The sequence below is a fragment of the Vigna umbellata genome, chromosome 7, assembly GCF_029865625.1.
Source record: "Vigna umbellata cultivar VRB3 chromosome 7, Vumbellata_1.0, whole genome shotgun sequence".
NCBI lineage: Eukaryota > Viridiplantae > Streptophyta > Magnoliopsida > Fabales > Fabaceae > Vigna > Vigna umbellata.
The window spans coordinates 22028834-22042490 of NC_142171.1; the positions used below are offsets into that span (position 1 = coordinate 22028834).

A 13657-nucleotide genomic window follows, 5' to 3' on the forward strand; every position below is an offset into this window, starting at 1 on the left:
ATAGCAAAATGGATTCTTCAAGAAAATATTCTCTCACATTGGCATTCTTATTGGCTTTTTTCATCATTTCTTCAGGTCACAAATCATACTTTGTTTCCATTCTATGTTTCACCATGATCTAAATTTTATAATTTTCGATGGTATTCTTTTTCTCTCAAATTAATTTATTTTTGCTTACTTTTTATTTGTTCTTATATATTTGCATGCAGATATGATGATGAAATCTGAAGCAGAATTCTCAGAACTTGCAGTTGGGCGTTGTAACTCAGACCCAGAATGTAAAAAATATTGTCCAAAATGTGTTTCATGTAATTGTCTGAATCACACTTGTTTCTGCGAAAATCCACCTTTGCCTGATGATACTCCACCATTCTGAGTATGGTGAGATTCTGATGTAATCAATATGAATTCAAATAATGAAGGATTATGAATCATATAAATTCAATTTTTCATTGATCTCTCTTTATTGATTCTTACGGTTTCGGATGTGGGGTTGATGATTACTCTTTTATACTTTAAATTTTATTAGTCTTTTACTATATCTGAGATCTCCTTTATATTTATTCTCAGTCTTTCTCCTTTAGTCTCTAAACCATAAGTGTGGTTTACCTGTTTTCACTTATTAAAGATGTTGAATCTGTGATGATAGTTTTAATAGTAGAATTACCGATCAACTTAATAAGAAGCCGTCTGATTTACAAAAACTCAAAATTGAGAAAATTTTCAATGTTCTTTTGAAAATTTACTAACGAGATGGTCAACGGTACATTCACTATATTTATTATTTTGATTCACTATGGTTATATGAGAAAGGGTGAGAAGAGGTTTATAATAATAACATGGAAAAATATTTTTTTTTAGTAAGTGAGTTTCTAACCTATAGCATATATTAATTTTCTTTTAATGATTTTTTTCTTCATTAATAATTACTATTTATAACCTACCGGTCTTTCTTCATTAATAATTATTACTATTGATGTTGGTTACATTTGAGGGGGTATATAATCACATTATAGAAACAATTTTTTTTGTTAAACTTTATTTATATATTATAATTTCGTTATATGCATAACCAAGACAGAATTTGTAATACATCCCATACGATAAGAAATAAACAATTTGTATATACCATTAAACATTTATAAATGGCTCAATAAAAATTTAATAATATTATAAGTTCTAACGTATAGAAAAGATTCTAATATCATCTTAATAAATAGATTTATATTTAACTCAATTTTATTAAACTTTATTGTAAAATTATAAACTTTATAGTTATTTATATAATATAATTAGTCAAAATTTCTCTGGTTAACGTAGAGATCTCTAAAACTATCATAAAGAGTAGGAAAAGGCAATTTGCATAAATTCCAGTATATTTATGATTACATCATATATAGTCTTTAATAAAAGAATGGGTGTGACCTTGAACGATATATTCCGTACTATCTATCTGCTGTGCTGCCATTCTGTTGTGCTAATTACGTGGTGTTTAAACCAATCTAATAAAATTTCATTTCAAAACAATAGAATAGTGGATAATTTGAATATGTGAAGGAAATTTCACACCGTTTTTTCTTTGGTAACTATGATTATGAAACTATCTCATTTCATATCACTAGTACACTAAGAGGATACTGCACCGGTTACTTTTGCTTTTAGGCACCGGTTCTACAACCGAGGCATATACCGGCGAGGTAAAAAGGGGTAGGTTTTATGCCTCGGTCGTGAACTGAGTTAAAAAGAATAGGATTTATGCCTCGGTTTTTACGTAACCGAGGCAGTAACTTGTTTTTTTTTTTTTAAGCTTCAGGATGTTGTTGATGTTTGTTCTTATGCATCACCCATCTTCCACTGCCATCACCCATCTTCCACTGCCACCAACATGATTTTCTACTTTCAGAGCTACCAACACAACAACGCAATTCCACATTTTCAGTGAAACAAGAATGATTCTCCACCAGCTTCTCTTCCTCTATTCCTGGAGGTCTCAGCTCTGCCGCCACTCAAAAACTCCAATAAAAAATCCAAAAATTGAAATCGGAACCCTAGACGAATCGGAACGAGAATGACGTGCTCCCACCACCACCTGCAGAGAATCAAACTCCACCACTCTTGCAAAGCATCAATTAAACATAAAACAACCCAAACAAAATTAGAAAAAGGAGACGGAAGGAAGTTTCCTCCTTCCCTGCAAATCAGAACAAAGAGAAGAAGAACGAGAATGACCGCCCTTGCGCCCCCACTGCGTCTTTGCCGCGCCTCAATCACGCCATTGAATATCCTTCGTCGCGCCTCCATCAGAGCAGAGAAGAGGAAGGAAGGGAAACAAAAGAAAAAGGGAGAAAAGAGAAGAGCGGCGCAACTTCTATCTCTGTTTGCGAAATTTAACTCTAAACACATGTTATTACCTCGGTTATTTTTTTAACTGAGGCAATAAGGGTCTACGGCCTCGGTTCTATAAAGAACCGAGGCCTAAACGCTCTCAAAAAAATAAAAAAATAATTACAAAATGTCACCGCACCAGTTTTAGGCATCGGTTCCTTTTGAACCGAGGCATATACCTTTGCGCGATAATTACAAAAATGCCACCGCACCAGTTTTAGGCATCGGTTCTTTTTGAACCGAGGCATATACCTTGCGCGATAATTACAAAAATGCCACTGCACCAGTTTTAGGCATCGGTTCTTTTTGAACCGAGGCATATACCTTGCGCGATAATTACAGCAATGCCACTGCACCAGTTTTAGGCATCGGTTCTTTTTGAACCGAGGCATATTCATTTGTGATAACTACAAAAATGCCACCGCGCTATTTTTTGCTTCGGTTACAACTTAACCGATGCCAAATGCGCGAGTTAAAATCTTGTTTTTTTACTAGTGTATATATATAAAGAAATCACAATTTTTTGTAATCTTATATGTAAACTGATGGAAGCCTGCCTAAGAATTGGAACTCAGAGGTAGCAACTCCAATCAGCAAGCAATGATGGTGCAACAGAATGAATGAAGATGAGTGGTGTTTTGGTGTGTTTTGAATGGAAAGAGTGTGTGTAGAGACCTCTTAGCTTAGAAAACCTTCCTACTATGGAGGAAGCTAGAGTAAAGGGTAGAGAAAGTGAAGAGAAATAGTGACTCATCTGCAGTATTTCACTAAAGCTCAAAAGTGAAAATTACAAAGGGGAGGCCTTCTTATTTATAGGTGGATAAGGGCCTCAATTCTGAGCTAATCTCCATCCAAAATTCAAAATAAGAAACGTGCTTGGAGGCCAAGTCAGCTGGGTCACAGGAAACATGTTGGGTCACATGGATAGTGCTGTAAAAACGTGCTTCAAGCAGCTCCGCTGGCGCTAGATTCCCCACTGTCTGAGGGCGCCTGGGCTCACGTGAGCTCGAAAGTCTATTTGGTGCATCTGCGCTGGAGCCCGTCCTGTTTGAGGGTGCTGGAGCGGCCCTGGTGCTGATTCCTTGAAGAATGCTTTTCCCAAATCTAATTGGTCGACCATGGTTCTTGCCTTTATTGTATCCTACAAACAAAACAACCATAAAGTATTAAAAGAGGAATCGTTCTAAGACATAGAGAAAGAAAATCAAGAAAGAGCCTTTAAAAGTTCTTCCTTAACTTCCCTTTCCTAGCCTTAGCATGAGTTAGTACTCCTTTGGATGGTTTGCCTAATTAGGTGTCCATCATACCCTCCCTCTTGAAGAATGATTTGTCCTCAAATCGGAAAGGTAAAGAAGCACAACTTTGGTTTAGTACTTCCCTCCTAGATCAAAGATATATCTACAACAAATACCAAAGATGAATATTAAAAAGATGTATCCAAAGAAAAGAATACAGAATGAAGGCCCTTTATCTTTGAAAATTATTTCTTAGAAGTATCCTTGGCCTCTATTTTATTTTTTCTTTCACTTTGTTTTGAACATTCCCGTTCATTATATAATGAAACAAAGTGATGATTTTGAGAAGAAGTTTCAAGGTATTTACCTTTGGATGAAGAATTTAAAAGCATGCGTACCTTCTTCTCCTTTCTCTTTTCTCCTTTAGAAGGTTGTTTATTCAACTTTTCTTCTTCTTTTCTTTCTTTTTCAATTTTCATTTTTATTTTTATTTCATCCTCTTTCACTTGTTGAGGTGTAAGAGGATTCAAAGTTATTTTATTTTCTTTGTGGAGAAAAGTTATCTTATTGGTATAACCATCATGAGTGGAGTTATGATCATATTGCCATGGCCTACCTAGTAGAACATGCCCACCATCCATTGGCACAACATCATAAAAAACTGTTTCTTCATAGTTTCCAATGGAGATAAATATGTTTACTTGTGTTTTGACTACTATTTCTTCATCCTCTTTTTTCCACTGAAGCTTGTAAGGCTTGGGATGAGGAATAATAGTTAAGGCCAACTTTTCCACCATTCTAGAACTACAACAATTACAAGAGGACCCACTATCCAATATTAATGAACAAGTGTTTTCAAAAACTTTGCACCTTGTGCGAAATAGATTCTCCCTTTGTGATTGTTCTAGTTCTATATGTTGACGTCCAAGAAGTCTTCTCACCAATAACAACTCTCCTTCACACGGTAAGGCTTCTTCCTCAGATATGGAAGTATTTGAATCACTAGAAGAATCTTCATCTTCATCTTGATGTTCTAAGATATAAGTAGACCTTTTATTAGGACACTCAGAAGCATAGTGCCCTTTGTAACCACATCTAAAACACTTGGTCTCTTTTACCCTATCATTTTTAGAAGATTCTTTAGAGGGATATTTTTCCTTTTCCTTTTCCTTAGGTCCCTCTTCTTTTGATTTGGAGGGTTCACCCTCCCTCTTGGAATCTTTCCTAGAGTAAGAAGAATCAGAGTAGTCTCTTTTAGAGGAATTTTTCCTCTTCAATTGTTGCTCTACTCTAACACAAAGTTGGACTAACTCATTGATATCATTATAAGGTATAATATCTACCTTATCTCTTATGTCATAGTTGAGTCCACTTTGAAACCTAGCAATTGTTATCCTTGGCTCTTCTCTTATACCATCTCTCAACATGAGTAATTCCATTTTTTGCCTATATTCCTCAATACTCATGTTTTTCTGTTCGAGTTTATGGAGTTTGTCCATTAACTCCCTATCATAATATGCTGATACATGCCTTCTTCTCAAGGCAGACCTCAACTCATTCCAATACCTAATGGAAGGTAGGTGTCTCAATCTCAGGTCTTTTACCAAGGCAGTCCACCAATATAAGGCATAGCCTTGAAAGCTCAAAGAGGCCATTGTTACTTTCCTCTCATCATCTATTTGGTGACACTCTAACAACTACTCAACTTTCATCTCCCATTCCAAATACTCTTCAATATCATCTTTACCATGGAAGGGAGGAAGATCTATTCTAGTTTCCCTTGGGTAATGTTCTATCTCTCTATGATTTATCCTAGGAGGTATTTGATAGTGGTCATCATTGTGATGACTACTATATTGCTCATGCTCACTAGGTAGAGAGGATGTATCTTCATGGTATTCTCAAGCAAACAAGATGTAACTCAATCTTCAACCAATTCATATGATGGTTCACTCATTCAAAAATCCTCTTTTTCAAGATAAGTAAATACTTCACTCAAACTTATGACCAAGAGTTCAATCAAGATGTGCACATGCTTTAGTGTTCACAAAAATCACTTAATATCCAACAAATGCTATTTTTCATGAATGATCAATCAATTAAGCATGGATGTTCATGTGTTCATGGAATATTTCCTCACCAGGTAAAGTGTTTCACTCAACACACAAGTGTATAAGAGGTAATCACTCATTCACTTTACTATCACAATGTCACATGAATCAACTTTGCCTTTCATTTTACCACAATCAAAAGCATTCACAAGCATGCATCATCACAAGGACTTTTCAATGGCTTATAAACCTGTCCAGCTCTCTTATTTCTGAAAATATGAATAAAAGCATGATTTCAAGCTAGTTTCTAAGTATAAAGGTTGCTTTTAGTATCAATTTTAGGCATGAAAATAACAGTTTTTCAACTGTTATCACAACCCCAAACTTAGAACTTTGCTTGTCCTCAAGCAAACAAGATGTAACTCAATCTTCTCCCAATCCATACAATGGTTCACTCCATTCAAAATTTCTCTTTTTAAGATAAGTAAAAACTTCAATTAAACTCATGACAAAGATTTCAATCAAGACATGCACATGCTTTGGTGTTCACACAGTCACTTAATATCCAACAAATGCTATTTTTCATGAATGATCAATCAATTAAGCATGGATGTTCATGTGCTCATGGAATATTTCCTCACTAGGTAAAGTGTTTCACTCAAACACAAGTGTATAAGAGGTAATCACTCATTCACTCCACTATCACAATGTCACATGAATCAACTTTGCCTTTCATTTAACCACAATCAAAAACATTCACAAGCATGCATCATCACAAGGACTTTTCAATGGCTTATAACATGGCTGGGCTAACAAGAAAATTGGTTTTTCTAGATCACAAAATCCTTGTGTTAAGAGAATCATATCAACACAATTATTCTTATTTTTCCCAACTTTCTTTTGCATTGAGCTTTGCTTTTTCTTCTCTTTTATTTTTCTTTTTCTTTGCATATTCTTACTTTTTAGATCTTAGCTCAATGCTTTTCCTTTTTCATGTTTTCCCAACAACCCCAAACTTGAACATTTAACAATACCACACATGATTTTCTACTTAACTCAAGGTAAATCTTTTCAACAAGGGTTTTCAATTTATGTTCAAGGCTAAGGGTTCAAAGGATAGAACACAAAGTGTTCTCTTTTAGTGGGCTAACTTTATGAATTTGGCCAATAAAAAGGGTTCCAACAAACGGCCTTGATCACATGATGCAAAACAAGCAATTGATTCAATCATAGAAAACCTGGGCAAAATCATTCATGTTTCCAAAGTAATAGCATTCAACAATAACAACTCTGGAGCTCAAAACCTCACATATAAGCTCATTCACATTTGACATACACATCCTGCTTAATTTCACAATCACAATCATGATATCCTGCATTTGTTCACAAAGCTTGTGAATCACCTGTATAAGCATTTTATGTGCACATCTATCTCAACATTAATCAATCAATAATCATCATCAAGCATTACTTATCACACAATCACAGTTAATAGCAAACCATCATAACAAACCAGGTTTCCAATAGAGTACATCAAACCCTAATCTAAAACCAAAAATAAATAAGTTTAGAAAACTTAAACCAACAAAAGCATAAGCATATGATAGCATTCATCAGTAAATGCTATCTCAGCTCCTCATCAATCTGAGCTGTCCTCTGTATCTTCCTTCTTCTTGGATCTTATAGTGTTGATTCTTTTTGCCCGATGAGGAGGTCATCCCTGCATCAAACATAATTCACAAAACCAAAAGATACATTGTTAAGCATTAGTAAACCACAATGAAGAAATCAACCCCTTCAATGATGCTCTCTCCCAACCCCAAACTTAGATGGAAAACTAGTGAGCAAGTGAGTGGAAGGGAGATTTTCTAAAGAGGGATGAGGGAAAAGATGTGGAAAACCTTGGAGAAGGTATGTGGGAGTGTTTGTGCAGAGAAGAGCCTGAAAGTATGAGCATATGCGCAGCTTAGGGTATAAAAATACCCTAATGGGCTCGGGTCCCGCTAAGGGGAAACTAAAGCCCATCTGCGAGAGTACCGCTCAGCGGTAAGTGCCGCTCAGCGGCACTTTCATGATGTGCTCTTCTCCTTCTTTGCTTAACCTAAGTGCCTCCTAAACATGCCCCTCACTGGTTCCCTGCAATTCAATCTTCAGAATACTTATGCAAAACCCTATTACTACTACAATGAAACAAACAAAAACAATCAATCAACTGGGTTGCCTCCCAGGTAGCGCTTGTTTAACGTCACGAGCCTGACCCAAAATCCACCAACACCCATCAGTAGGTGTTACAATCTTACCAACACCCATCAGTAGGTGTTACAAACTTACCAACACCCATCAGTAGGTGCAAAATTTTCTCACTAACACCCATCAGTAGGTGTTATAACTTAGTATCCTTCAGTAGATACTTAACCACCTAGCATCCTTCAGTAGATGTTATATCCAACAAAATATTTACAAAAATAATGTCCACAAATTAAAAATTACAAAACCAAAATAAAATCAAAAGTTTTTTAAATCACTGGGTTGCCTCCCAGCAAGCGCTCTTTTAACGTCACTAGCTTGACCCAATAAAGCTCATGTTCCATCTTCGTTTTCTTCTTTCTACTGAACTTCTTCAGAAATTTGATCAAATCAGGAACCTGTTGCAGTGTCTCAATCATAGGAACTTTAATCTCCAATTTCTTGAAGATTTCCATAAAGCACTTAAATTTCTTTTCCTTCTTATGATTCTTCTTTAGATGAGGATGGGATTTTTCATATGATTCCTTCTTCTTTCCTCTCATCTTCTTTTTCTTACGCTTCCTCTCCCCAAATTTTCTCTTTTTCTTTTCTCTTATTTTTTTCTTCCCTTCTCTTTTTCTTCTCAACTTCTTTATTTTCACACAAATTTTCTTTCTCTCTTCTCTCTCAACCACTTCTTTTTCTTTTTCTTCATTTTTATCTTTCTCACTCAACTCTTCTTTTTCTTTTCTCTCTACCTTTTCCTCATCTCTCTCTATTTTTTCTTCAGTAAAAGTCTTGTCACTTTCAGTGACAATGGCTTGACCTTCCTCCTTAAGGTTAACTTCAGTATTAACCTTAACATTCAATTTCTGACTAATGAAACGAAGGTGCATCTCCATCCTTTTACATGATTCTTCAATGCTTTTCTGAGTAGAGTCGGAATTTTTCAAAAATCGTTGAAGGGTGTCATCCAAATTTACTGATAGAGAGGGTTGTTGCTGCCATTGTTGTGGTGGTGGCCTATCAAATTCTTCGCCAGCTTGAGTGCTTTTGTGATGACAATTAGGTATCTGTATGTACTGTTGAACTGCCTCCTCCAACGTTATCCTTCTTCCTGATAGAGAGGGTTTTTGCTGCCATTGTTGTGGTGGTCGATTCTTAAATTGTTCGACAGCTTGCCAAAATTGATCATTATCCATGCTTGAGTGAGATCCCACCAGTGGTTAAAATTACCTTAGTAGAATTGAGTGCCTATTAAATTCTTGTTCGAATTGCATCCTGCAAACATTAGGCACAAAACTCTAGAAAATATTTGTTAGTACAAAAAGATATAAGAGAAGATATAAGATTCAGAGAATAAAATAAAATAAAATAAAATAAAATAAAATAAAATAAAGTAAAATAAAATAAAAACCGAAAAATAAAAACAGAAATTCAAAATTAAAGTCAAAGATAATTAATAATCACACAAATTAACCAGTTAAACCACGAGTCCCCGACAACGGCGCCAAAAACTTGATGGACAAATTTATGATCACCAAAATATGATGTCACAAACTTGTTTTACAATCGGCAAGTATGACCGAATCGTTTCAAGTAATAAACTTGGTAAGACCAAGTATCGTTCTCCCAAAGGACTCACGGCCTAGTTTAGTTGTGTGGTTTGTTGATTAGCTAAGACTTAAGATCAAAATAAGTAGGATTTTACTATGCAAAAGACGAAAATAAACATGTATGCATGAGGTTGATCAATGGCTAAAACAAAAGACAAGCACTTTCAATGAAATATAGATGAATATGTTGTTGGGGGTCAATTTCATCTTATCCACTCTCATATATTTTAGGAATTCAACATTCAAGTCATCATTGTTAATGCCACTCTCTAAATTACCTTGCAAGAAGGCCTATCCCCAATTACGAGTTCATACAATTCCTAGCATTCCTAATAATTAGTTCTTTTAGCACAGGAGCTTAACGACAACCAATATACTATTGGGAGTAATTCCCCGGATCTAGACTTCCTCGTACGTTCCCGTATCAACAAAACCAATAATCATGCATTGAATGAGTTAAACAAAGCAAGCATTGAGCAAAGAGGAAAAACCCTAACTAATGATGAAAGAAAGCATGAGTCTTAGATTAAGATGCAAGCACAAATTCCATATATGAGAGCTTCAAAAGATTACATTGATTCCCCAACAAACATACAAGGTTTAGTTCACCATATTCATGGTGAACCTAGATGAACAATAATGAAAGAATGAAAGATAGAACCCTAGAAAGGTGAAGAGGTAGCCTGAGCATCCAAGATCCTCCTTCAAAGGGGTGGAAGAGAGAGTGTTTGCTTCGTTTCTGCCAAAGATACAAACCCTAGGACGTCCTAAAGCTTATATACTATTCTAAAATTACAGAAAATTTAGGCCCAAGCCCATAAGTGTGCCGCTCAGCGGTAAAGTACAGCTCAGCGGTAAGTGCGTGAGTAGTTTCTTCCCCTCAGCTGCCATTTTGCCCCTCAGCGGACCTCCTGTGACTTCCTGAGTGCCGCTCAGCGGTAAACTGCTGCTGAGCGGTACTTGTGGCTTCTCCTTTTGCACTTTTTGATGTCTTTTCTGATTCCATCTCTCTCCTTCTTCACTTCTTTCACCAAATTCACCTTAAACCTGCACAAAAACACTTAAATCAAGCATAAACCTGTCCAGCTCTCTTATTTCATAAAATATGAATGAAAGCATGATTTCAAGCTAGTTTCTAAGTATAAAGGTTGCTTTTAGTGTCAATTTTGAGCATGAAAATAACAGTTTTTCAACTGTTTTCACATTACAAGGCATTTTAGAGGTTGAGGTTTTTGATTGTTGGGGTATTGACTTTGTAGGACCCTTTCCTCCATCTTTCAACAATGAATATATTTGGTAGTAGTGGATTATGTGAGTAAATGGGTGGAAGCATTAGCTTGTCCTAAAAATGATGCTACCACGGTAATTAAATTTTTGAAGAAGCAGATATTTACGCGTTTTGGAACTCCAAGAGTGTTGATTAGTGATGGGGGATCTCATTTTTGCAATTATTAGCTAGAAAAAGTGCTCAAACATTATGTTTTAAAACATAAGGTAGCTGCACCTTATCATCCACAAACCAATGGACAAGCTGAGGTATCTAATGGGGAAATATAAAGAATCTTGGAAAAAACAGTGACTTCATCAAGAAAGGATTGGTCACTCAAATTAGATGATGCTCTTTGGGCTTATAGGACGACAATGAAGACGTCTATGGGACTCTTACCGTTTCAATTGGTCTATGGGAAAGCATGTCATTTGCCAGTAGAGTTAGAGCATAAAGCGTTGTGGGCTTTGAAATTCTTGAATTTTGATCCTTATGAAACTCAAGGCACACGCAGAAGGCGGATTTTGGAGCTTGAAGAAATGCGATTACATGCATATGATTCATCCAAGGCTTATAAAGATAAGATAAAATTTTATCATGACAAGAAGTTGGTAAATAAAGTTTTTAATCCAGGATAACAGGTACTATTATTCAATTCAAGATTGAAGATATTCCCTGGGAAATTGAAGATAACATGGTCAGGACTATTTGTAGTAAAAGGAGTGCACCTGCATGGAGCAATTGAAATATTTAATCCAGCTGTTGATGATCCACAGAAAAGTTGGGTGGTGAATGGTCAACGTCTCAAGCTTTATTTAGGAGGTGAAGTGCAACACTTGTCCACAATGATGCAGTTGGCTGATCCCTGAAATTTTGGATCAAGCTCGTGACGTTAAACAAGCGCTTACTAGGAGGCAACCCAATGTTCTGTACGTATTTTTGTTTTTTTTAGATTAGGGTTGATGGACTCAATTGGAAACTTTGTCTGTTATGATGGTTTGCTTATGATTGTGATGGTATGATAAGTAATGCTTGATGATGCTTTGAGATTGATTGATGTTGAGATATGCACATTAAATGCTTATACAGGTGATTCACAAGCTTTGTGAACAAATGCATGATGTTGTGATTGTGAGATTAAGCAGGATGTGTATGTCAAATGTGAATGAGCTTATATGTGAGGTTTTGAGCTCCAGAGTTGTTATGATTGAATGATATTACTTTGAAAGCATGAATGATTTTGCCCAGGTTTTCTACGATTGAATCAATTGCTTGTTTTACATGATATGATCAAGGCCATTTGTTGGTAACCCTTTTTATTGGCCAAATTCATGAAGTTAGCCCACTAAAAGAGAACACTTTGTGTTGTATCCTTTGAACCCTTAGTCTTGAACATAATTTGAAAACCCTTGTTGGAAAGCTTTACCTTGAGTTAAGTAGAAAATCTTCTGCGGTATTGATAAATGTTCAAGTTTGGGGTTGTTGGGAAAGTATGAAAAAGAAAAAGGAAAGCATTGAGCTAAGAGCTAAGAAATAAGAATGTGAAAAGAGAAAGAAAAGAAAAGAAAAAGTAAAGCTCAATGCAAAAGAAAGTTGGGAATAAATAAGAATGATTGTGTTGATATGATTCTCTTAACTCAAGGATTTTGTGATCTAGAAAAACCAATTTTCTTGTTAGCCCAGCCACGTTATAAGCCATTGAAAAGTCCTTGTGATGATGCATGCTTGTGAATGTTTTTGATTGTGGTTAAATGAAAGGCAAAGCTGATTCATGTGACATTGTGATAGTGGAGTGAATGAGTGATTACCTCTTATACACTTGTGTTTGAGTGAAACACTTTACCTAGTGAGGAAATATTCCATGAGCACATGAACATCCATGCTTAATTGATTGATCATTCATGAAAAATAGCATTTGTTGGATATTAAGTGACTGTGTGAACACCAAAGCATGTGCATGTCTTGATTGAAATCTTTGTCATGAGTTTAATTGAAGTTTTTACTTATCTTAAAAAGAGAAATTTTGAATGGAGTGAACCATTGTATGGATTAGGAGAAGATTGAGTTACATCTTGTTTGCTTGAGGACAAGCAAAGTTCTAAGTTTGGGGTTGTGATAACAGTTGAAAAACTGTTATTTTCATGCCTAAAATTGATACTAAAAGCAACCTTTAACGCTTAGAAACTAGCTTGAAATCATGTTTTTGGTTATATTTTCATAAATAAGAGAACTGGACAGGTTTATGCTTGATTTCAGTGTTTTATGCATGTTTTAAGGTGAATTTGGTGAAAGAAGTGAAGAAGGATAGGAATGGAATCATAAAAGACATCAAAAAGTGCAAAAGGAGAAGTCAAAGTTACCGCTCAGCGGCAGTTTATCGCTGAGTAGCACTCAGGAGCTCACGTTGGATTCGCTGAGGGGTGAAAATGCCGCTGAGGGGAAGAAAACAACTCACGCACGTTGGAGCTCAGTTTATGGGCTTGGGCCTAATTTTTCTGTATTTTTAGAATAGTATATAAGCTTTAGGACGTCCTAGGGTTTGTATCTTTGGCAGAGACGAAGCAAACACTCTCTTTTCCACCCCTTTAAAGGAAGATCTTGGATGCTCAGGCTACCCTCTCCTCTTTCTAGGGTTTTGTCCTTCATTCTTTCATTATTATTCATCTAGTTTCACCATGAATTAATATGGTGAACTAAACCTTGTATTGTTGTTGGGGAATCAATGTAGTCGTGTGAAACTCTCATATATGGAATTTGTTTTAATATCTTATTTTTAAGACTTATGCTTTCTTTCATCATTAGTTAGGGATTTTCCTCTTTGCGTAATGCTTGCTTTGTTTAACTCATTCATTGCTATGATTATTGATTTTGTCGATA

General features: G+C 35.7%; 1 long non-coding RNA gene across 1 annotated transcript; it reads left to right on the forward strand.

Moving 5' to 3' along the window:
• Positions 1-452, forward strand: LOC148195417 (uncharacterized). The gene is made up of 2 exons (XR_015780746.1): positions 1-75; positions 210-452. It is a non-coding gene; the product is annotated as an uncharacterized LOC148195417 (long non-coding RNA).
• The last annotated feature ends 13205 nt before the right edge of the window (positions 453-13657 follow it).